Genomic DNA, 25,949 nt, shown 5'->3' on the forward strand with positions numbered 1-25,949 from the left:
CATTCTGAGTGCTTTTCCTCAGGAATAATCTCTGCTTAGTCACTCAAATTATTTCCCAACCTGTTCACTCTTTTCTACATGCCCTCACTTCTTTCTCTCCAGAGAAGGTGGCACAACATGTGTATTGTTTCTTTTAGTATGAAGTATTCAGGAATCCCAGTAGTGCTGATGCAAGGAAGGTATGGAAAATATGAGTACTTAGTACTAGGTGAGAGTACTTGTTTGACGATGTGGTTTGGACAAACCTTGCTGCCTCCATTTTGACAGATAACAGCTTCAAAAAACACATGTTGGGTCTCCATCAGACTTCCAACTTTGACCATTACCACACCTGGAAAGCCCTTGGATTCAAATTTTAAGCTGCTTCTGTTTCAATGAATATGGGTTCATTCTGCAGCCTTAAGCCCATCAACTTGGAGAAAATTCAAGTGGGGATCAGGCCAATAGTCCAGCAATGGGATTTTTAACTCTGTACTTGATGGGAAGCCATTTGCCCCTTCAGAAGGTTTAACTGTCCCCCAGGTGCAGAGTTTTCTTTAATGATGTTTGCAGTTCTTGTAGCATACCAGATGGCCTGTAACAGGTTCATCTGTTTTTCTTGGCTTGGAAATGTACACTGTAAACAACTTAAGGGATTTCTCTTTCTTATTCCTAAAGCAGGTTATCCTTTGGCTGTAAGTTCAGTTCCTGGACTAACTCATCAGCCAAAATATAATTATACACAGTCTCTGTGCTGAGCAAAATAAATTCTTAATAATCATTTAAAAAGAAACCCCAACCAGTCTACCTGTATTGCTGCTTCCCTTCCATGAATATTTTCCAAAATATCTATGGCAAACCACATTAATTCATGCTATTCATCCAGAGAAGCGAGTGTAATTTGAGCATAAGGAGGCTCTTTTAAAAGCGCTGAAAATGTTAGGTAGAAAGCTATGCCTTGAAGTATAGCCCTGTTCTGCTTTATTTCTTGACTGTCCAAGTGCAGTGCCTTTCAGGGCTACTCCCAGGTATCCTATGGTGTGTACCAGTCATGAAAATATACATATATAATTGTAAATAACCACATAAAAAACAGTCTGCAGAATTTGACTGCTGAGGGGTTTGAAAAGCCTGTCTCAGATCTTGCTGTGTTTAATTACTCTTGCCCATACTGACAAGGGGTTTCACAGGAATACCTTCAGATCTTGCATTGCTACTGGGCATGCTTGCCAGATTTTTTCGTTGAGAATTAAGAGAAACTGTTCAGAGACAGCGGAAGCTATTTTGGTTTCCTCTTATGACTCTTGTTTTGATGCATCAGGAAGTTCCTATTGCTCTTGATACCCAAGTCTACTCACTTCCACAATGTAATAACCAGTGTAGAGCCACCCAGTTTAAGTAAGTGCCCTGTCTGTCCTTTCCATCCTTGTTAGCTAAAAAGGGTTTTGCCTTTACTGGCAGTTGTCATTTGGTTTCTTGATCACAGCAGTTTTAGTTTGCAGGAAATCCTGGATTTTGTGGTTCATCTAGTTCTATACTTGCAAACTGACTAGTGCAGCAAGTACATAGGTTTCCCTGGAATTAGCTGTTGCACATAGATGCTGATGAGGTCTTCTGTTGGGTTGTACTACTAGTCCCACATAGATTTCCAAAACTATTGTTGTTCTTGCCTTTGTTCATGTTTTCTGCCTGACTTGCTATCACAGTAGGTAGTTAAGTTACAGTGTGGTTCTCTTTCTCTCACTGATTTCCAGAATGGAAATAGACTGGAAACAATGTTCTGAATCCGATTCCCAGAACATCTAGGCACATAAGCTTCAGTTTTCTTTATTAATATCCCTTTTGCTCAGTAATTCAGCAGCAGAATGGCACATTGCTTTTGACAGCTCCTCCCTTCCTCTTTGTCCTGTGCATTACACAGCTGGAAAACAGAGGGGACGGGGGAGCGTGGCAATGCTTAAGAGAGCCTGAACAGCAACCTACCACCATGGGAGGGGAATCAGAAGGATTTTGCTGCAGAGGAAACAGACCTACGGCAGGAATGAGTCCATGTGCTCCAGTGATGATGGCTGGAGTTATTTTCAGCAGAGTTGTTTCTCACATTACTTCTCCTTAGCTATTTAGCCATCAGGGGGTAGCAGCCTGTCAGAGTCAGCATTCTCCTGGGTTGTTATGAAAACAGCAAATGCCATCATTGGTTTTCCACTGTGGGTGAATGAAGTGTTCAGCAAACAGTGTTTCCACCTAAGGCAAATGTTATATTATGTTGAGAGGTAACCATCACTCTCTTGCTGTCTTTCATCAGTTCACAGTATATTAAACAGCAAAACTGGTAACAACTTACATAGCACCTTTCATCTTGATGAATCCTAAGGCTTTACAGGGATGGCTTCCCCTACTACTGAAGCACAATCTTTAAAAGTACCCAGCAACATTATAAATAGTACAGGGCAGGGGATGGAACACAAAAATGCTGAGTCCAAACTAAGCTAGCAGATACTTGTTTACTGAACAGATCTTAGCAGTGGGCAAAAGTTTATAGCCTCGGACACAAATCTTCTGAATAACCCAACAAATCTGTCCTATCCAATTTTGAAATTGCCCTAAGGAAATCCACACATCAATTAAAAGTTCAGACTTCACAGTGTATGTTTTACTTAGTCTGCTAGTAAATGATTTCCTATTCATTGTGTTTGTGTTGTCTCCGATTTCAGTTCGGAAATGGCATGAACCCCAGTAATGATGTTGAAATAGGCAACTATCCACTAAGATCAGCCATGCCACCATGCTTGCTGTGCAAAGACTTTGTGCCTAAAATAAAAAGGCACTAGCCTTGCCCTAGATACATTACAATATAAGTAGGTACATAAAGCAATGCTAGCAAACAGTAGCACTCTACTACTGGTAGCAGAGGTAGAGAAGGAAAACCAAAGCTTACAGTCTAAATCTTGAGTAGATATAAAATAATAGATGTAATTTAGTCCTAATGCTTGCCTTAAAGGTAGAGGAACTACCATGAAAGAAATTGTAAAGTTGCCTTAATAGGTTTACTTGCATGAGGTTTGTTGCTCATTATATTTCTGGATTGTTTGTAGCTTAGTAAAATTTAGTGTTAGGTACTGCAGAGATGACAAAGAGGTAAAGGTAGGAAATAAAAACTACAGATTAATTATTACTAGTGAGATAGAAGGACAAAAAGGAGAGAGATGTAAAAGCAAGGAAGAGCCCATGTAACTGTACAAGCTGATGATGTCAGCTTAGGTCAACGCAGCTAGAAAAAGGAAGAGAAACTACTTCACATTCAACTAGATAAGTAGGGATATTTTGTCAGGGATGCAGAGTTGAAACCCTAATTTCTTCTGTTTTGTACTGCTCTGCAGGGTCTCTGTTATCTGTAGCTGAATGAGAGCTAATATCGTTGTAGGTCCCTTCCAACTGAAATAGTCTATTCTATACTAATAGCAGTAGACAGCTGTGAAAGCTGCCCATGGCAGTTTAGGAGAAGGAAATGGCTGTTTCTGAGATGTGCGTCACAGGCTGCTGGGACTTGGAAAGCTTGTATATATGGATAACTACCACTAACTTCAGGTCATTTGAACTGTTTTTCACATCACGCCTTATAGGTAATTCATACAGTTTTTGGTCCTTCTCCAGAACCATTGCAGAAATTGGCATTGCCTGTCCTTGCTGGCATCTTTCTGTTTATAGGCTGTCGGGGTGGGCACATGCACCCAGATGTTGGGTGTCTTTCTGACAGACTCCTGTGGCTGAGGACCATGTTGTTCAGGTAAAGTCTCTACAAGTCACTGGGAAGTAGCAAGATTGGGAGTCAGATTTTTGTCAGGCTTAGATGTTCAGCAGAGCTTTCAGGCTTGGACTGGGAATCTGTTAGGGTGGAGCTGTGCAGTATCTAGTAGCATTTTAGACAGATTGAGGATTTTTAGGTAACTGCTTGTCATCTTTGTAGGGAGAGTACAGTTCTTTACTTGACCTTCTCTCTGAACCACTCAGCAGACATGAGACTGGATACCTGGTTCGGACCTTGCCAAAATGGATATCCCAGTATGCTCTGCCGGTCCTCCCTTCGCTTCTGCTGACAGGGGAGAAGAGTATGGGTCTACTCAAACCTCCTTCATTATTCAAACCTCAATCCATTATTAGTTGGATGCTTAGGCTGAAAATTGTCAATGTTAACATTAACCATGGTGTGTGTGTGTGTTTACATCTAAATTCAGACCCTTTAGGATCCATGCAGAGCCGAAGTGTGCAGAGCACAGAACATTCCAGATGGCTGAATTATAGCACTTCAAACCTTTTTTTGTACGGTATGAATAAAGAGGCATTTTGGTCTTTTTGATCATTCTGCCTCTCATCTGGTCTTTAGGACTAGCTATATGCCACTGAAAGGATTTTGTTGTTGTTGTTTAAGCAATCGTTAACATCTTGCTACAACTGAATTTTCTATTGAAGTATCTGTGCTGTGCACCTCCAAGCCAACAAAGTCAAATGCTGTTACAAGCCTGAAGAATGTAAATTGTTTTGAAAATAACACCTGCAGTACTTGAGATAAAGCAGGGTAAGAGCTGATTACACTGGGAACCAAGAGGGATTCCACAAGGCTCAGGAAGATCTTTCTGCTACTTGGCAAGTATTAGAATTTTCCCCTTCCAACTGAAAAAAGCATCAGTAACCTGCTGATGAGCAGCAACATGTATCACTTCAAGACAGTCTGGCAGTCAACAGTACCTTCACTATGGGAATCTGGCTCAGCTTCTACCACATCCAGTGCTGTGGCACTGAAATTTGAAGTACTGCTGCCATCTGCAGGGGCTCAACTTGATGTCATTTCCATGCTCTATTGCTGACCTTGTCAGAAACAAAATATTCTCCAGAAACTTACCCATGAGGCATGTCAGATTCCTTAATGGTTGTTTTTTGCTGTGTACCACCCTTTCTCAGGCCCCAAAGGCCCAAACACCTCCAAACCAAAGCTTCAGACATGTTTCAGAGGGATTTCTTTGAGTCTGTACTCAGAATAACACATGGCAACTTCATTACATTTCCCCCTCTTTAAGGTGTGCCCTTCCTGTAAACTTATTTCTAGTACTACAAAGTAGACTGCTACTAGTCCAAAGTGAAAGCTTGTAAATCTGATCAACTATCAAATTTATCCCAACTGCTTCTCCACAATGGAAGGTGTGATTTGTGTATTAAGATGTAACCATACTGCTCTGCATCTTAATGCTAGTCTTGTATGTGCTCATGGACTTGTACCTACATGTATGTTTTAAAGAAAACACATTATCTAATAAAGAAGAATCTGGGTTGAGGGAGGGAGAAAAGTTGACTGGAATAGACAATAGTAAGATAGTATTTGGTGGACACTTGTAGGCTACGTGAGCTAATCTAGGTCCTCCTTGACAGAAGGGTTGATACTGGTGCTGCATGAAGCTAGGTGCAATCCATACTGCCTATATCAAAAGCAATGGGAAATGTTGGCATGAGAGTTCTGACTGTCATCATGTTAAGGTGGTGGGAAAAGGAAGGTATTGAGTGTTTGGTGTTGGACTTGCATGTAAATCATTCTTGGAGTTAGGTGTAAACCTGTAGGATACTAGAATGAGATGAACAACTAGCCATACTGGAAAGGCACAAAGGCCACTGGACCTGGTATGGACTTGGTAACACAATTCAGGAGTATAAGATGTAGCACAGAGTTAAAGATGCTAGACGAGGAGTCACGAAGTCCTTCAGATCCTGGGATTACAGAACTTGGCAAAACTTGCTTGTCAATTTTTTCTAGGCATTCGTAACAGAAATGAAAAATAATGAGGTCAAACACTTGAGTGAGTATGAGTTTCAGACATGACCCCATTATGTCTGAGGTCCAAAGATGAAAAATATGGTGGAGAGCTTCCACTTGTGTGGCAATTGAGAACATTTCTAGCTTTCTATCTGTTCTCATGCTGTGAAAGTGCTGATTGCTGAGATCCCATTTTTCCTATCCTGAACAAGCAGCACAGAAGACAAATGAACTACTGACTCCGTGTAGACTTCTTGGCATCTAACAGATTGTTTTCCTTCTGACTTGAAGAGTTCAGTTTCAGGTCACTTTCTGTCTCCTCTTGATATTTTTGACAGGATTCTCAATCAACTGTATATTCATTAATTATTTAGGATAGGCAGAAAAAGATTTTTCTTTGCATGAACTGAAGACAAGATTAGAAAGCAATTCTCATCTTCAAATTTGTTTTATTTCATAACTGTGTTTTGCTTCTCGAAATGGCCTAATTTTATAAACAGCAGCTTGTGACTGTGAGAATATTTGAAGTTAAAAAGCTTTAGAGGCTCACGTTAAGGAGTAATTTCCAGCTTTATCTGTGCGATATAATCACTAGGCACTGCAGTCTTGAACCTGCTGAACAAACTACAATAAACCTCATAATCCTTCTCCATTTACTGGAAATATGGTCAGTAGAGTTCTTAAGTGATTGAAATAAGCCCAATAATGTTACTGTGCCTTCATCATAAAAAGCGACCTGAGTCCAAAGCAAGGCTGGACCAGTTTGTCTCCATTAGGTACAGGTAAACACAACATTATGGGGAAAAAAGTATGTGCTTGCCATTGTGTGTGTTTAGATACCTGTCTGGTGAATTTGCAAGCAAAGATGGATGTGTTGCAATTGCACTCAGAAGTGTCTGAAAAGAGGTTGGATGTATAGGGTATTTGTCTCGATCTTGCAGTCATCTTGTGCACTCAGCACTCACTGAAGTGCTGCATGAAGACAGATGGGATTAATTCCCGAATGGGAATAAAAGCCACTACTGAAGTGCAGCTGAAATACAGCTTCCATTTGTCAGTGGGAATGTTGTTGTGAGTAACTATACAAATTCAGTGCTAGCTCAGGATAAATGACAAAGAACCATTCTCAATCAAATGAAATTTACGGTGAATGGAGAAACAAATCACAAACTGCCTTATCTGTTATGTAAAATGAAAGGGAATTATTAGTGATTCTTAGTCTAGAAGCCATATTAGTTTTACCTCTCATCCAGAAGATGCATTGTCTCCTACTTCCAGAAGACAGTGCTCTCTAGACCAACACTACACATTGATTTTTGTCATCTGAAGGGATAAATTGTTCTTAACTGAGCGACCAAAGCAATACTCAGGGGCTTCTTTAACACCTAAGTACTTATCTATGCTAGTGCTGCTACAGAGGGAGAGAAAATTCTTTCTTGCTCTTACAGGAAAAATGTGTTCTTTCTTATCTGTTTTATACATACAGAAAAATTTAACTAAAGCTCAAGACATCTCTTTCAGTCAGCTGAAAAAATTAAACAAGAGCTCTAGAGACCTCAGAACAGAAAGAGCTGTGGAAGTTGGGAACTAGTTCCACCTGCTAGTTCTCTAGTGACTATCCTAGTTTACACCATCCTGTGACATCAAGAGGCACATCTTTACCTTTAGAATCCAAAGCAAAGATGTAAGAAACAGGATGGGGAAGTTAGAGAAAAATAGGTACCAGGAAAGAAATATGAGGGAACACTGGTGTTTGCAGTCCTGCTATGTACACCTTTTTTTGAGCAGCTACCTAGGTGGTAGTATAATCTCCAGAGGTTTTGTTACCCTTTCCAGACCAACTGTGCAGTTCAGTTTTATTTTCCAGCCTACGATTCTTTGCAAGTTTTCTTGCCCTGAGCTAAATTAATGCCTTCTGCTGCACAGAACAAGAACTCCTAGTTAACAAGGGCTTTTTACACAACGTTGGGACCTTGGGACCCAGCATTTGAAATCTTTAAAAATAACTGAGAGTACCTAGGAACACTGACTGGAGCAGAAGGCTGGGAGTACTATCAATGTTGGAAAGTTATTAGAATGAGAGATGTTAATAGGGATTTATGAATCAAAGTGTTGCCCCTTGATATGAGCAGTTGGCCAGCATTCAGAGCCTTTCCAGGTTGTTTTTTTGGAGCAGTACATCTCATTAAGAACACTAAAAAAAAAAAGCTTTCCTTTCCTGAGTCTAACTGTAAGGAACAGCAGTAAGGCATATTGTTCATAAATTCAGCAAGGCTTTTCTACATAGTACTTAAGGAAAAAAAACCCCTCTTGCAATGTTTTCATTGTTGTAATGAAGTCCCATTTCACTTCTCTCACTTCTCCTGGATGAGAGGTGACTACCATGCACACTGGATTATTAGAGTGGCCAGCAGACACCACTCAGTATGCTCCAGCACAGCCACGCAGATGAAGAGGCAGCAAAGCCTGGAAATTCTGGGGGTTGGAGAGCCTGGGGGGAGCCAGCCAGAGGGCTGATGATGTCCTGCCAAGTCTGCTGGTGGCTGGAGCACTGGATGTCTTCTGACCTCCCGCAGGTCACAACAGTCATTAGGGACTTGTGAAGTGGGAGAGAGCTGCTGCCTGTGTTCACTTCGGAGATAATCAGCAGCACAACAACCCCTGTCACTTGTGCTTGCCACTACAGGGGCTGACATATCAGCTCAAGAGACTTGCAAATGTATGAGCCAGAACCAACTGAATGTGTACACACACACACAAATGTGTGGAAAAAGATAATTGATTCCTATAATATTCTTTCCCATGACAGGATTCACAAATTGGACTTGCCATAAGTATGGCTAGAGCACTCTTGTATTCAAAGCGGGCCATGTTCCTGCCAATCTGCTGGTTAAATTGCTGCTGCTACTGTGGCACCGTCACCGACTTCCCTTGGGCTTGGCAAGCGCTCTCACTTGGAAGGCAGCAGGCAAATGTCACTGCTATCTCATGACAGGATTCCCTTAATCCTTGGCATCCCCTCGCATGGTTGCTTGCTACTTAATGAGCTGCTCCTAAGCATGCAGTTAAATGAAGTTGTAAGAAACTGAAAGCTCTCATTGCTTCAGCTGTTGCTTTGGCAGAATTTTTTTCAGCAGTTTGCTGCCTTTGACAGTGTCTGGGACACATGGTGTTCTTCAGATATGACTGAGGCCAGCCTTAAACTGCAAACGTTGTAAACACAGATACTGAATCCAGGCTTCAACCAGTCGGTTCAGCTTTTTCCAAGAAGTGGGCTATGGGCAATTAGATTAAATCCATCATAAAGTTCCCTTCTATACATAAAGCACGCAAATACACATCTGCAAAATAAATTGCATAAAATTAATTTATGCCTAGTTTTCCCTCCACAGGCACCTCTGCTCTGGAGATGATGCAGTTATATAGGGGAGGGAGCACTGTCTGGCGGACAGTGTGCCTGCCTTGTTAGAGACAGAGGAAGCAAAGGGCTGTGGACATAAGCTGAAGAAATAACAGCCCCATAGTTAGGCAGTTATATGTTATGCTGGAGAAATGGATGTAATATCTGCCAGAGACTTACTAAGTGGTACTCATCAAATGCTGGAGTGAGTGTGGGCCACAGCTGTGTTGTGTTTACATGGTGCTGGTGGGAGCTAGCCCACCCCACAGACCTGGGCTGGCTCTGCCTGGAGTCAGCTGTGGTGCCTTCGAACCTACAGTTTCACTGGCAGTTCAGGTAAACTGTCCATGGACAGCTGACAGCTGAACTTCTAGTCCAGGGACAATGAACAGCTCGAGCATCTCTTGTCAGTATTCCCATAGCTGAGTCCATTTTCTCAGACCTCTCCTACCTCCCAGTCTCCGCTGCGCTCCCTCACTACCTTTAACTGCTATTTTCTACTTCCTCATATAAATTAACAATTAAGAGCTGTTTGTTCAACTTTCATCTGCTTTTCACACCCTTTTAAAGTTCAGGCTTAGGTATCTCCCTGTCACCCTGCAGAATTTGGCCAAGGTTTTCATTGTGTTCTTTAAAATCTCTAAGCCAAATATAACAGCATTGCTTTTCCAAGTCAGCGGGCAGGAGAACCTCAAAATATTAAGTGTTTTGTTTAAATAATAACAATGCCATTAAAGCTTTGTACCAGAAATAAGAGAAATAATATAATTCAGGTCAGAGAATTCAAACATTTGGGGACCCCAGTTCTATTTTTTCAAGCCTTCAGACTATTTAGTAATCATTTTCTTCTAAAAATAAAGAAGTCATCCATGTAGTTAGTACCAGCTGTCCAAGAGAAAAATATATCTCTTTCCAATCTTTGGAGCTTTAAAGAACAATCTATTTCAGGCAGAAATGGTTTGCTGCTTCATGTTAGGCAGGCTTCCCAAATTTTCAGTTGAAATAATATCACATACTTGCTCATAAAGAACATTGGAACAGTGTTATTTACAACATTATTTTCAAATGCAAATGACAATGTCTGCAGCTGGAAAGTGGTTCCAGCTCTGAATTAATTTACCACTTTCCAGTCAACTAAAGCACACATGCTTTCCAGTAAATCCAAATGTTTATGTGAGTCCTAGGTCTAGTTTAATGAGCTTGGGAAGGTTCCCAATACATGGCTGCTAACACTCAGATACTTGCTAATGACACAACTCATAAGCAAGCCAATTCAATCTTCCTGTAGCTGCAGCCACAGGAAAAGCAAAATGATCAGCTTTCTGTTAGCCTATGTTGCCTTTATTTACCCAGCAGGATGGGCCATGGACCTCGGGTGACAGTCTGACAAATTATAGTCAATGTCTCAAACATTCATTAAAGAACTTTGGTGGAGAAAATGGCCTCTGTAAAAACGCTGGAGTTTTGTGAACAGGACAATGTGGCCGGAGGAGAGGGCCCCAAGGAGGGTGGGACCACACTTCTCCAAAGCCGCAATTCCTTATCTTAAGTGACCAGGAGAAGGAGCACAGCATATGCGCCCGGAGGAGGAGGCCCTACGGAAGATGGGACTGTGCTTCTATCTTAAGTGGTCATGCCAGCAGGGAAAAAGAGGCAATTCCGCAATGAACAACCCCCCACCCCCCAAGGCTCACCAACCAATTCCAGAGAGCCCCAGGAATGGGAACTGCGCATGTCAAGACCATCAACTAACACACTATGAAAGAAGGGAGAACGAGTTCTCAGTGCGCGCCCTCCAGAACTGGATCTCTACACTGGCTGGACCAACGCTGGACCTAGGACTGGTGAAACCCTTTTCTCTTTCTTTCTTTTTCTCTTTCTCTCTCTCCCCTTTTTCCTTCTCTCTTTTCCACAGTCCCTACACCTCATCCTTTTAAACATAAACTGTTGACCCAGTCTGAGACTAGGAGTGGATCCAGCTGCCCCTGGGGCTGCTCTTTGAGAAGGAGTCCAGAAAGCAAGGGGGTCCATTCTGAACCTCGTGACTCAATGGGAGGGCTCTCCTTCTGATACAGTTCCATGTTCCTTTTTCCATTTCTTTTTCTACACCTCCATTCTCTTTTCAAACAGCAGCTTAATGACATGTTGCAAGGTTCATATTGTTAAGTTCACTTGTACTTGGGCAAAGTTAGCCAGGTTGAATAAATTTTGATTGTTGTTTGAACTCCCCTGGTGTTGTTTCACCTTAATTCTGACAAAGGAAATCCACAAACCTGAGTCGCTCCAACTTTGGGATGCGACACTGTCCCGATCCAATATCGGGGAGGGTTCTTAAACGATCCCAAGAGTGAGATTAAGACACAAACGAGGTCAGATGCCATACAACCTTACAAGTTTTATTTCCTATAACAACTGATAATAGCGACAGGACAGAGGGAAGAAAGGAAAAAGAGGCAGACCTGAGCAAGAGAACAGAAGAGATGCAGCAAGACTAGTTACCACCACCAAGAAGCCAGCAATGTCCCGTTGGCTCGGTCTCGGTGCAGGTGATGGGGGTCCAAGTTCCAGCAGACAGATGATGCCAAAGTCCCAGTTCCGAGTGCTGATTTCTTCTTTTCTTTGCTTCATTCCCCTTTCATCCTTTTTCATCCCTTTCAATCCCCCTCGAGAGAGGACTACACAATTCTTTTATTGTCCTGGTCCCCACAATTTCTCTGAAGAGTCTGCCCATTTCCACGGAGCTCATTATCATACATGCCACCCCGTGTTCCTCCATGCACGCATGCTCAGGTGGTCACAGCGGTCTTCACCCGGCTCACAGGCAAGCAGAGTTTGGTAGGCACTGCTAGCTTTGGGTGGATATAGTGGTTTCTTCGGGGACATTTTGTTTCCTTCAGTCCATACTCCCCCACAGCAACAGGATGTTGAGGCTAGCAAATGGTAACTGTGCGGCAGCAATATCGAGACAAACATAGTCCAACACAGTCTCTTACAGACACCTCGTCCTTACTGTCCCCCTCTACCATGTGCCTGAGCTTGCCATATGGGTACTATGTCCACTGCTTTTTGTACGTGTGACCATTACTATGTATGTGCTCAACAAATCCCTGACCAGTCCAGGGAAAAGAGGTGTGAAAGGAAGTTTCATGAATTTTTGTCTTCTGTGGCCAATTATTGGCCACGCTCTGACCTGGGAGGCAGAGGCCAAGCCGTGCCCATGTACTGCACCATTCATGTGCAGTGAGTCTGGTGTGCTGGGGAAACCATCTGGGCATCCTGGCAAAACAATAGGTGGGAGCAGGCTGCCACCACCAGCCACAGTTACCTGTGCTCTAGCCACTTCCCTAGCAACAGCAAAGAGGGGAAAAAGGGACCAAGAGCCAGGGGAATTGTTCTGCTGACTGTTTATGGCCATAGGATCCAGACCGAGCTCCCTCGGCTGGGCAGGACAGCTCTTGCTGTCAAACACTTAAGTACAACAGAATAGCTTACTTTGCTTATTATCTTTGTGAGTCACCATGGAAATTAATTCAATTTTTTTTTTTTATTTCCTGGTTTCTGTTAGAATCAAAGCTGTGAGGACAAAAGAGTTGAGAGCTATGCTAGGACAGCAGATGTTTGCAGAGGGAACTGCTCTACTTTTATGCTTTTGTGCTTTTCCCTGATGAGGTGAATATGGGCTATCAATATCACTTCCATCTCTCAGCAGCTGAGGTAGAACAAGCCTCTAGCAAGCAAAAGACAGGAGGGTACAGCTGAGAAATTATTTCAGTATTGCTAGACCCAAGAGAACAAAGGTCCTTAGTCATATTGCAAAGGAACTGCATATGTACCATCAAGTCAGAAGACTGAGAAAGCACATTAAGGAGATGCATAGTGCTTTTCTGGTTTGTCTTTTGGTATGTTTTTATTCCATGCAGAGGTGCATGGGATGCTTTGGGGGTGTGTGTGCATGTGAAAGAATGAACCAGTGTTTCCCACTCTCACAGACGTATTCAGGAATTCATTCATTCACATTAGTGTTTCCTTCCCAGTTATGGTACTGATCCTGCTTCAGACCCGTAGGCTTCCTCGCTTCCCCTTCCCCTGGCTCCAGGAGGCTGTGCTCCCCGGCAAGCGCGCACCTCCTGCTCGTTGCACCATGGCTGCAGAAGCGGCCGTGTCCCACAAACCCGGCCTCGCTTCCTCCCTCCTTACCTTGCGAGTGCCAAGGTGAGCTCCTCCACTTCTCCTCCAACTGTCAAACCCAGGCACAACTACATGGTGAGCGTTACTGGCCCTGTGCCATCACCAGCTGTCCATTAATAAAAGACTGTCTGTCTCGGGGAACGGTCTTCCTTTCCCAAACCCAAACTTTCTCAACTCAGTCTGCTCTTAGCTGTCAGTCTCTCTCATCTGCCCTGGATGTAGATACTTCCAGAGCACCCTAGCTGATTCTCCTATCTCTCTTTGCCAGCAATTTCCAAATTTCAAAAAGCAAACCCTTCTAACCTTGCATGCCTGACATCATTCAAATGCCTTTGCAGGAGTACGCATGAGACGGTCCTAACAGCACTGCAACATTTTTCAGTTATCGCTTCTTCCTCAAATATTTGAAGAATTTGCCAGGTCAAATGTGAAATCACTCTGTGAAACAACAAACCACGCACATTTCTTCGTTTTCTGCAACCCAAAGGCAGAACAAAAAGCTATTACTTGGGAAACCCAGTTAGTGTCCCTTTTGCTGTGCTGTAACCATGGTACCTCAGCCACAGCGGTGCGTGCTGCTCTCCTGGCAAAGGCTTTGCTGACTCACCAGCTGATTCACACAGGCAGCAGCTTTATCTGGCTTCTGAAGAGCATCACCTCGCCTGTGTGGGGTCCCCCTGCACGCCCCAGGCCACACTTATATATAGTTGCTCTGCCTCCGTCCCCAGAGCAGTCGGCTGTATGATGGGCACAGTCTCCGAAGGGTGAAATGGGGGTCTTTTTTACCCTTTGCTGAACACGTGCTGCCTCGGGTCTGGGGGCAATAATTAAGATGGAGCACCCGAATGGATGCGATCTGTAGAGTTAACAATCTGAAAAGGGTTCCTTGCTTCTGTTTCATTGCCAATAGCTGCTGGTCTGCTCTTCCCTTCAGTGAACGTGCACCGTTCCTGTGAACCTTGTACAGCTCAGGCCAAGCATCAATAACTGCATAGGCTGTTATTTAAATAGAATCCCTGGCCCTAAAATATTCTAAATTAACTTATACCTATTCTGATAAAAACAACAAGAGTTTATGCTGTAAGCTGTGGGGACAAGCGCTGTCTTAGTTCAACTTTGTAAAATATTGATGTTGGCTTAGGATATTTTTCCATACTACATCAGTCACAAAAAGAGAACATACACCTCTCTGCCAGATGGACTGCTGTTCTGTAAACAAAAATAAAGGAGCAAGGGAAAGCTATACAGTATAGAAGCAGAAAATGAGAGGCATGTGTATCTTGTTTCCATTCTCTGTTATTTTATTTTTAGTTTTTCTCTTCTGCTTTTCCCTGTTTCTAATGTTTCCACTACTTGCAGCTCTTGTACTGTTTCTTTTAATCCTCATCTCAATTACTTTTCTTAACTTAATAAACTACGCATCTGTTCAGTCAATGGAAATGTTATTGAAAAATGATGCGGCGCTTGGTCCAAAATAAACTGAACCAAAATCAAGGAATAGTAGGGTTAGGAGGTTAACCATGCCCCTTTCATTTTTACTGTTTTGTTTTTACAAATTTAATTTGCTGAGTGGCTTCTGTGTCTATGTACCAGCTGACGTTGATCGGTTCCACTAGGGTAACTTGACAAGGCGCGCTAATTCGGCTGCCAGCTTTTTTCCTTCTGATCTGGGTTTGTCTCTCACAGAGAGGCTGATGGGAATGTCTGGTGTATCTCCTTGTCCACTCAAGAAATGTGAGGGTTGTCCTTTCAAATTACAACCCCAAACTGCCCAGCAATAACAAGCATTTGGATGGGATTGCCCCAGGACAAAATGAACTAAGAGGCTGTTGCAGTTCTTCTAATCTGAGTTTCTGTATATGGAGAAACAAAAAGGCTGGGAAAAGCCGATATTTGTAATAAGGGAATTAAATTGCGTGAAGGAAAACAAAATGGAAACATAGGTGTGTATAAGGAAAAGATATTGAACACTGAGAACAACGCATTTTTGCATTTGTCCTTAAAAGCAGTATATTGGCTAGGACTCTGGCATTCAAAACTGGATTTGAGGCAGCACTGGAAGTAGTGACACGGGAGTGATGTTGCATAAAGTACCCATACGAAGAGGTATACGAATTCTATATAAATGAGCTATAGATGTACTGAACACTGCATATTAATGTTTAGTATCTGGAGAGTCAGCTTCTGGCTGTCAGTTCCTCATGGGGATGTTCCATGAACTTTCCCACAACATTGCACTCAGATTCAGACTCAAGATCACAGAGAAACATCTGGGGAGAAGCTGTGTGCAAAAGACTACAGGGTGACAGAATGACTCGCAGCGAAAGTCTTAACACTCAAAAATGTCAGTAAAACATTCCACCATATTATTCTCTATCTACTAAATAAAATAAGTCACCTGAATAAATTCTTGAGAGGGCTATGGATGTCCTCACGCAGAAAAATTCTGTCATGAGAACATAACTTGCTCTGGTGTCTTCTGCAGTCCTTCTTCTGAACACTAAGCAGCTTTGGTGTACATGGCAGACTCGTGGCTAACAGTGATTCATTCAATGTGAATGTTCTGGCAGGGGAGATTATGTTTGGTCACATGAGTGACAGTGGATTGTGTTTCTTTGTGTAGCCCTTTTCTCCTACACTTCTTGCTGCCAAGTTGTCTATGGTGTCAGAAATCTTCAGAGGTTAGGCTTGTCTAATGCGGCCTGAAGATGATCAGTTTGTGGATTACCAGAGTCAGTTCCTTGGCTAAGAGGAAGGAAAAATATTTTCTAGGAAAAAAATGCAGATAGTGGTTAGTAACAATTCAGTTTTGCCCATGCTGAACTGGAGATAGCTGCTTCTCCTCCCAGGACTATTCTTTTTCAGACATTGTGGCACCCTTGCAGTGAGCTTGGCTCTGTCTCTGGATGAGTGCAGGCAGGTGTCATTAGCAAAGACCTGGCAGAGGCAGTGATGTCCAGGAGAAGAATACTCAACAGTTTTAGATAAAAAGTATGTCAGAGAGAAAAATTTCTGCTGTAGTTGTGAAATAAATAGTACGACAACCAAAAGGAGTGAAATCACACATTTGTGTATGTGTGGGGAAAAAAAAAAATCTTGGCAAGATGCCCTGATCTCCTGTAGATGTATGAGATGCAAGCTGATTCATAAATGGATTTTTCATCAAAATGGCACAATCTTCCTATATGACAACAAAAGGCAGTGAATATGTCAGCTGAGAATGCCAGAAGAAGAGACTTTATTCATGAATACAAAATATTTAGTCACTCTACAATGATGCTGATAATGTTTATTGTCTGATGCTTTTGCTGACAAAATTTTGGATGTGAAGTAATCAATAATTCTAGATTACATTATGCAGGGAGAAAATTTGTTCTCAGTGCCTGAGCACCCTTCTGTATCCTGAGATAACTTCAGACTTCAAATCCCAAGCTCTCTTTCTCCCTCCCAGTTATTCTTTTGCGGAAGCCTTCCATTGAAAATGCAAACACCAGATTCCTCCCCTTCTTCAATACTCTGCTCCCTCCCCTTTGCTGCCACATTCCTTCCTCTGCTCTCTCTATTTGTTCCTCCACTTCTGAAGAACAACTCCAAGACTTTGCTAATTTCTCATTCCCACCCCAAGAGACAGGTCTCTCAACTACACAGAGATAAACTAGCAGTGCTGGCTAGCAGGAAGGACTTTGGCCACCCAGGAAGCAAGATGGTTCGTCACTAGAGTCCGTTGTTCCACCATGTCTTCAGAGGAAAACCTTTCCAGAAATCCGAGTACCACCATCCTGCATTTCCCATCTACGATCCCTAGAAACAAACTTTTTTCAGATACTAACAATTCAATTAAAGTTCAAAATAGATTCAATTAAAGTTTATTAAAGATATTGTCAATGAAAAATTATTATAACACAGCCTTTGTCCATGATCAATATTTAGAGGAACCACATTAAAATGCCTTGCACTCCTGTAATTGCCTTTTGATTATCTCAAAGCACTTTCTAAACAATTATATAAACCTCACAGCACCTTGTAATGAAAGAAATGTAGCGTTTACAATTAGGCAAACACACAGGCACTGACAAGCTAGAGCCAAAATTATCAAGCACGAATGCCTAAATACAGCAATTTGAAGCCCTATTTATTTTAGTGTTAAGTATATGTCTGTCACTGACTTTACAGAAACCAGAAGATGACCAGAAGGCTTGAGAAATAAAACTATTCCATTTAACCATATAAATACATAAGTAAATGCCTGACCCTAAGCAATACCTTCTTAGGTTTAATAGTGGTTGACTGTATTCTTTAATTACAAAGCATAGGAAAGAAATTTTACATTTTGGGGCCCTACATGGAAGGATCCCAAAGGATTTAATTAATGCATTTCACTGCAATGAAGCCATTTCTGGAGTGGACTGTTACAACTGCTTCACAGCCCATAGGGACTTTACACAGCAGTGTAAAAGACCAAGTGAAGAAGGGTGTATTGACCTGAGCCTGCAGGGACAGAAGAATGCAATTACTTGAGCTGCCTGAGCAATGGGAAAAATGCCACTAATATTCATCTGAGCTCAGAAACAATCAAGGTTTACTTTCACTTGCAATAGTGAATTTAAGCAAAAGCTTAAGTAGTAGCAAAATATATGTTGAGTTCGATTATTCACACGATACTTTAAATGTGAAATGTATTTGTGAGATGCAGAAGTAACCCCGTACAGAAACCGTATCGCTCAAATGACTAACCAACACTGAATTAATGTTGAAGTTAGATAATAAATATTCACAACAAACTGTTCACAAGATATTCATGTAGTGAAAACATTTTCCAAATAAATTCACAAATACATACAGTAAATTAATGTGAGAAATTCCTTAGCATTTTGTAGCAGAAGAAAGAAAAGAATGTGCTGACTAACCTGTTTGTCAGAAATGGCTTTTTATGTTGTGATCCAGTTCTTGCAGAAAGTGTCATGGGATTAAGTACAAGAATCGGCATCTCATGTAATTGATTTAAAATGAAACATTAGGTGATTTAAAAGTCATTATAAAAGATAAGCTTATCTCATTTTATTTTGTTGACTAGCATCCATTAATATCCAAGGATGCTACTGTCCTAAATACTATTCTAGTGAGAGAAGAACTGCATAGCCAGTGAGGAAGAGGCTGTTTCCTTCTGTTTTGAAAAGAGCTTACACTACTACCACAACTGAAATAGCTTTCACAAAATAGCTGAGACAAGACCCTTTACTTTGTGAAATCTAATAGTTGGCCAGTCTAAAAGAGATGGGTAGCAGCAGAGCCAGGTACAGACTTCACACATAAGCAAACTACGGAAGCCTTTTGGTCTTGTAAAGTGACTTATTTGGTAATTGTCTTACTATATCCACAGCATAAAATAAAATATTGTGGAGCAATACTGGTGAATTTAAACACTCTATTACCCCTGCATCATTTACAACACATTTTATAAATACGTCCCCAACAAAAAAAGCAGAGTGATAAATTTCCCAAGGATATTTAGTGTATCTTTCATTCACACCAATCTGATACCAACAGACATGGGAAAATAATGTTATTGGCAGTTGTCCTTCAGCTGACATCTATAAATTTCTTAAGGTGAAAAAAATTTCCAGATTTGTAATAAAAATTATGTGTTTTAAAAATAATAATAATGAAAATCTTTTCCATGTGTTTTTTTCTGGAATGAAGCCAAAGAGGAGCCTACATCTTATTATATCAAGTGTAGTCAGTGTCACATCTGCCAAAATATCTTGCCACTTGCTTTACTGTTAAAAACAAGTAAAATTTAGTGGCTACTTATTTTGTTTTTAAAATAAAGTATATGGATGATTTTACTACTGGTGGATACTGGAGCAGATGTAAACCAGGTACCAGGTATTCCTTTTGTAAGAGAAGGGAACTGTTCAAGCATTCTGACTGACAGCTATTTTAGTTCAGAGGATATTACGCAGTTCTGCCATAGGCCTTTGACCAAAGTTTCCAAATAGGGACAGTGAAAGCTAAAGTTAGGATGCCTACTTCTATTTTCAGGTAGCTCTATGAAAAAATGTAAGATCTTGAAAGATTCTGTATCCCATTGTTCCCACCAGACAAGAGCAGCAACAACCAGTTCAGAAATTTTTGAGACTGAGATCATCTCCTCTTCTGTCACAAAGGATGGATTAAAAATCTTAAAACGGAAACTTTAAATGTAAGCTATAGCAGTCATTACTTCTCACTTGCAGGCATTACAAAATTGTACTTTCTGTTACTGCATCTTAAACAAACTCACAGCAACCTCTGATCTTCTGGTCCTGGACCCTGAGGCTCCTCGCAGCTGTGCTCCCCAGCGCTCTTCGTCGCACATTTCTGCTGTAGTGCTTTAGTTCTCATCTGTCACCTTCTGCTCGTCAAGTTCTGGTGTTGCCAGACTTGCTTGCCAATGGTCCTGTTCCTGCTATCCTTACTGTAGGACAGGTACTCCAGTCATAGCCCATATTCTGATATTATACCTCAATCCTAACTTGCAATATTCTCCATTATTCAAGACTTGGGTGCTCGTAAAGCTTTAGCTGCTAATTTAAGCAGCCCCTCTCCTTTTGTAGCTGTTAAGTATTTACAGTCCTAACTCTGCAGGCAAAACAGTATTGAATTTAGGTTTCTACAAGTCAAGTCCATCAGTCGCCCCATTCGTAATGATTTTACTCCATGAGCCTTTATCTCTTTTTCCCTTAAGCAGTAATTTGCAACTAAATCTATTAGGAAATTTCGTTAGTAACACTCATACATACATTTTGCAGCTAGATCTAAAAACACCAGTGAAAGATTTATACATGGCAATGAAGAACAGATTTTCTGAAATTTAGAAGTTGGGGCTGACCCACAACAAAGGTATTGAAATATTTTTGCATTATCTTCTACACTAGAAAATTATTTCAGAATTTCCATAACAGTATTTTAATGTATCTTCCTAAAATGCATAAGATTCATAAGGCCTTTCGGCTATAGCCAGTGTATAAGTTTCTGCAAGACTGCTGTACTCAAAAAGAAAAATTCAGTAGATTGCAAATGGAGGCTTCACAGTCAACAGAAAAATAAACATGAACTGCCCTGTGTACATCTCCTCTCATGGACTCCACTTTAAATAAACTACGCACAAGACAATATGACTTGATTAACACATTAAAGCCCCATAACACAACAGTATAATAACCAAGTTGCAATGGAATGCAGGTCATATGAAATAGCTGCACATTAAAGACAGCAGAAGAAGCTAAGCTCTAGAAGACAGCTGTGTAATAGAAGCAGACAGGTTACATGCAGAAGAATATGAAGGCAAGGACTAGAAAGGAAAGACAAAATTTTGCTGTCAACTGGCTTGACATAGGAGGGTAAAAAGAAATAAGGCTGATAGGACTATAAAAGGTCAACAAGAGAAGGTGGCAGTAAAAGCATGGTAGCTGTCCTGGTTTTGGCTGGGATAGAGTTAATTTTCTTCCTAGTAGCTGGTACAGTGCTGTGTTTGGGTTTAGTGTGAGAACAATGTTGATAACACACTGAGGTTTTTAGTTGTTGCTAAGTAGTGCTTATCTTAAGTTAAAGATTGTTCAGTTTCCCATGCTCTGCCAGCGAGCAGGTGCACAAGAAGCTGGGAGGGAGCATGGCCAGGAAAGGTGACCCAAACTAGCCAAAGGGATATTCCATACCATAGAACGTCATGCTTAGTATATAAACCGGGGGGAGTTGGCCAGGAGGGGCCAATTGCTGCGTGGGGACTGGCTGAGCATCAGTCAGCGGGTGGTGAGCAATTGCACTGCGCATCACTTGTCTTTTCTTGGGTTTTCTTTCTCTCTCTTTTTTTAATCTCCCTTTTCATCATCATCGTCATCATCATCATCATATTTTATTTCTGTGATTAAACTGTTCTTACCTCAACCCACAAGTTCTACTTTTTTCCGGTTCTCCTTCCCATCCCACTGGGGCTGTTGGGGAGCAGTGAGCAAGCGGCTGCATGGTGCTCAGTTGCCAGCTGGGGTTAAACCACGACCGCAGCAAGTCCCCTGTTAAAAGCAATAACACAAATGGGAGATTGCCTTGAAAATCACCATACCTAAAGGAGTCATTCAAGGGTGAAATTTGTATTAGTAACTTCTGAACCCAGCACATCAATGACTTTCAGGAAGGACACAAAAAAGACAGACTGACATCCCAGTTTACATGAACTGTGCAGTGCAAAGTACAGGTTGCAAGAAGAAAGGCTTTGGAGTAGGGGCTACAAAGCCAGCTGCGCTTCCATCATCCTTGCAAATAATTGTTAGCAAAAAGTACCTGTTTGGCTTTCTGAAGAGAAAACTTTACAGGAGCATAATACTAGAGTTACTCTGCCTCTCTAGGCTCATTAGGGTTTCGGCAAAGTCTGAAGGCGTAAGCTGGTATACACAGGCCTCCCGCTGGAGTAAGAAAGAACCTATTAACATTGCCTTCACAATAAGGGAATATACCGGCCAATAAGCTGCAGAGGAAGAAAAGAAAGAAAGGGAAAGGTGTCATGAGCAAATTTGTAAGAGACATCTTTCTAGTTAATGACTATAATGCTGAGAAATGAAAACAAGGTTCAGAGTAGAAAGAAATGGGAGGAGGCAGCCACAAAGCATGAACCACTGCAGCGTAATGCTTTTCTCTTTCCCGTTGGGCACTCCTGCATTTGTCAGCACTTAGGTACCAATTTCCTTGTACCTGAGACCGTGTAGATCATTAACCCAGTGTAAGCAAAATGTTGGCTCTGTAAGAGCAATAACTGACTTTGTAGCTTGAGGTCTTTTAGTTCTATTTTGTTTCAGAAAACTCATTGTTGAGTCTGTCTTTTACCACACATAGAAATAATAAGCAGAAAAATCTATGGGGAAAGGGAGGGGAAAGTGCCATGAACTTGGTCAGTAGCCATCTCTGCTTCTACACAGAAGATCAGCCTTAAGGCAAACCACCTACCAGGTTCCTTACATCCACTTGCATTACACACACACAGAGTACATTTGTTGAACAATGCATTTCAAAACAGTTTTATGGGTTTAGTTCCAGAATAAACCTCACGCTAGCCTATGTTTTGGTACGATCTTTTTTCCTCCATGTTTCCTTGAAGCAGCATTTCAAAGACTGTTGAGACTTCTCTCTGAAACAGGAATAGACCACATGGCACACTGTTACTCCAAAAATGCCAACATCAGTAACAGCCTTAGTCCAATAAAGGAATGTCTTGCAGAAAACATGTATAATGATGATGGTATGTTATTATCATACTGTCACATTAGAAAACATGCAGCCTTTCATTGTGAAATGACAAAAATAAAGAAAAAAAAAAAGCACACTTAAAAAACATTAGAATTTCAAGGAGTGCACAAGCAGCATGTGATGCCATGCTGGAAAAGCAAGTTGAAGAATTAAAAGGAAATAATGTCTCCTCCATGTTCCAAAAATGTCATGCAGAAGTATTCTACCTTTTCAGCTACACATCGTTATACATTTACTCATATTGTTATAAAATAATTGATATATTTTGATATATTTTTTAAATTAAATACACACGCACCTCTATGATTCCAAGCAGCAGTGTAGATTTAACGTAAACATTTCTTTTCCCTTCAGGTAGCATTATAACACCATTAAAGGGTAAAAGCAGAAGTAAAATGGAATTCTGCTTTTGAGGTACCTGGCAGAAGAGACAATAGCTTACCTGCAAACAAAACACACAGTAACAAAAGTAACAGAAGGAATGAAAAAAATAGAAAACAAAAAATATTCAAACCTCATTCAAAAATGTTAGCTATATGCAAACCTTTTCCAAACATATAGTCAGATTCAGGGAGTCTTCCTATGCTGAAAGAGTCAATTGCAGGGGCTGTTTTCAGACTGCTCCGTGCCTGTCAAGTGCAGCCTGTCCTATCTTCTTATTAAATTCTTTTCTAACTCTTTCCTGATAATGGACTTTATTCTGTGTGTGTGTGTGAGCTAGACAGACTGTGCACTCTTCAGTAAAGAAGATTTCAGTCCAGTCTTTAGTAAAATATAAAGGGAAACCAAACAATTCAGCTCCTGACCAATTTACAGAATATCAAGAAATATAGACCTGATGATCTCTCTGTGTTCTTATCCAACGCACATTCCTTCCCTCTTCTTCAATAGTCACTGGTATTTTAGCTATCCAGATGCTGCGGCATTTAATCAATGATTCAGTACACAGCCCACGAGATGTGCCACAACACTTCAACAAGCAAGTTGTATCTGTCCATAGGGACAGAGGATCTGAGTTTGTGTCAGTCTCTTCTTGTCAGTTATAATTAACCATACACCCATTTACATACATAAATATTTATACACAAAGAAAAAACTTCCTAGTGCTTTATCAGATCTCACTTTATCACAGTGGATTCTGATGGCAGGAAAACACAATTTAGTTTTGTTAAAAACTCAAAGAGAATTTTGAATCTCATAAATACAGAAATCATGGCCCAGATTTTGAGATGTTAAGTACCTGCAGCTTCTGGGGACACCTGGAAATTGTAGATGCACAGTATCCCTTTCATATTAAATATCTGGCCACAGTCTTAACGCACAGGAAAATGAATGACAGATTGTACAGAACTTTTATAAGACTTCTGGGTTTTTTCAGGCTTTAAAAAAAAAAAAAGGATGAACCCATCAGGTAGTGAGAGTGGCAAGGAAGAAAATGTACAATGGATCTTCAGAATAGCCCAGAGTTACTGCCTGTGTTGTGCTGGGGTGGTACCAGCTCAGACAAACCATCTAAGTAGTGTATGTCACACAAAGTCACTGGCTAAGCCAGATGACACTTACCATAGGAAGAATTCAGATATTCTAACAACCTTCCTTTCCCTGCTAACCATTTAGATGGCATATGAACTTGGAAAAAAGAAGTGTAGAATATATACTGGGCTTTGTTTAGTTGAGGAAAGGCATTTTTTAGAAAGTAACAAAATAAATAACTTCCATCTGATAAGTTTTGGGGACTTCTACTCAGGGACTTGTTAACATCTACCTAGTTAATGGAAAAAGAGTGACAATGTAAAAAAGACTACCAAGATTACCAAAATGATAGCATTTATTGCCCACTTTTTATGGCAGTCTCAGTGGAAGCCTTTAAGGACCAAACAGACTAATTTCTGATTTACTCTCACTTACACTCTGGCTCATGTGCCGGACTCCTCAGGCCATGACTACACAGGTTTTTTAATCTGGCAAAAGTCCACTCTTGCTAAAAATGAACAATTCCTCCTGTCAGTTCTTCTCATCACCTAGATGCAGCATTCATGCAGCTTTGTGCTTAGCCAAATCAGAAAATGGATCTAGACAAAAACTAGCAACTTGTAACAGCTGCTAGCCCTCCTCCCCCTTCTACCAGACCACTTACACCAGGACAAACTCTTTGTCTGCTTAAATATTTCTATTCACTACAAGAAAGACATTGAGGTGGTGTGTCCAAAGAAGGGCAACGAAGCTGGTGAGGGGTCTACAGCACAAGCCCTACAAGTGGGTGAGGGAACTGGGGCTGTTCAGCCTGGAGGAGGCTGAGGGGAGACCTTATCACTCTCTACAACTACCTGAAAGGAGGCTGTAGCGAGGTGGGTGCTGGTCTCTTCTCCCAAGTAACAAGTGATAGGATGAGAGGAAATGGCCTCAAGTTGGGTAGAGGAGGTTCAGACTAGATATTAGGAAAAATATCTAAAGCAAGCATTGGAAGGGGCTGCCCAGGGAAGTGGTTGAGTCACCCTCCCTGGAGGTATTCAAAAGACGTGTAGATGTGGCGCTTAGGGACATGGTTTAGTGGTGGACTTGGCAGTGCTAGGTTTACAGTTGGACTCGATGATCTTAAAGGTCTTTTCCAAACTAAATGATTCTATGATTCTATTTGCCTGCACATGCAATGTTTTGCTCAGCTCCAGCTCTTCTTGACAGTGATGAGAACCATCTTTGACATTGGCATAGCTGACATATTCCTGCCTGAGTAAGAAAGGTCTGGAGAGAGGAATCAGTCCAGGTGCCTGGCTCCAGGTACAGCCATCTAGGTCATTTGCATTCATTTTCCAAAGCCCGAATCCACAAACTGAAATGGAAGTTATTAAGAACTGAAATTAAGAACTTGAAAATGTGCTGTTGCTGTGAACAGCCCCTCACTTGGAGAAGACCTGGAGCACACATCAGGAATTCTTGGAGAGGGACTAAGTAGGTGGAAAGGAACGTGGCTGCCAAACTGAAGGTCTCATTTAATTTTCTAGCTTGTTTTAATGTTTGGCTCCCAAAGTTGTGAAATGGTTCCCAAAGTTAGGCTTCTAATTACTAAATTGTGTAGTCTAAAGCCCATCTGTTTTTTCCAGCTATCTCACACTATCTAATAAAAGGTATTCTCTCTCTTCACAAGTTAGACCATGATGACCACCACAACACTATAACTAAAAAACCCTTTTTTTTTGTTTTGTCATCCAAATGCCATGGCACTGATGATAAGCTAAGATTGTCCTTCTCACCCTGTCTCCCTCATGGTACTGAATCACGGTGAAGTGCTATGCACAGAGA

The sequence above is a fragment of the Buteo buteo genome, chromosome 6, assembly GCF_964188355.1.
Source record: "Buteo buteo chromosome 6, bButBut1.hap1.1, whole genome shotgun sequence".
NCBI lineage: Eukaryota > Metazoa > Chordata > Aves > Accipitriformes > Accipitridae > Buteo > Buteo buteo.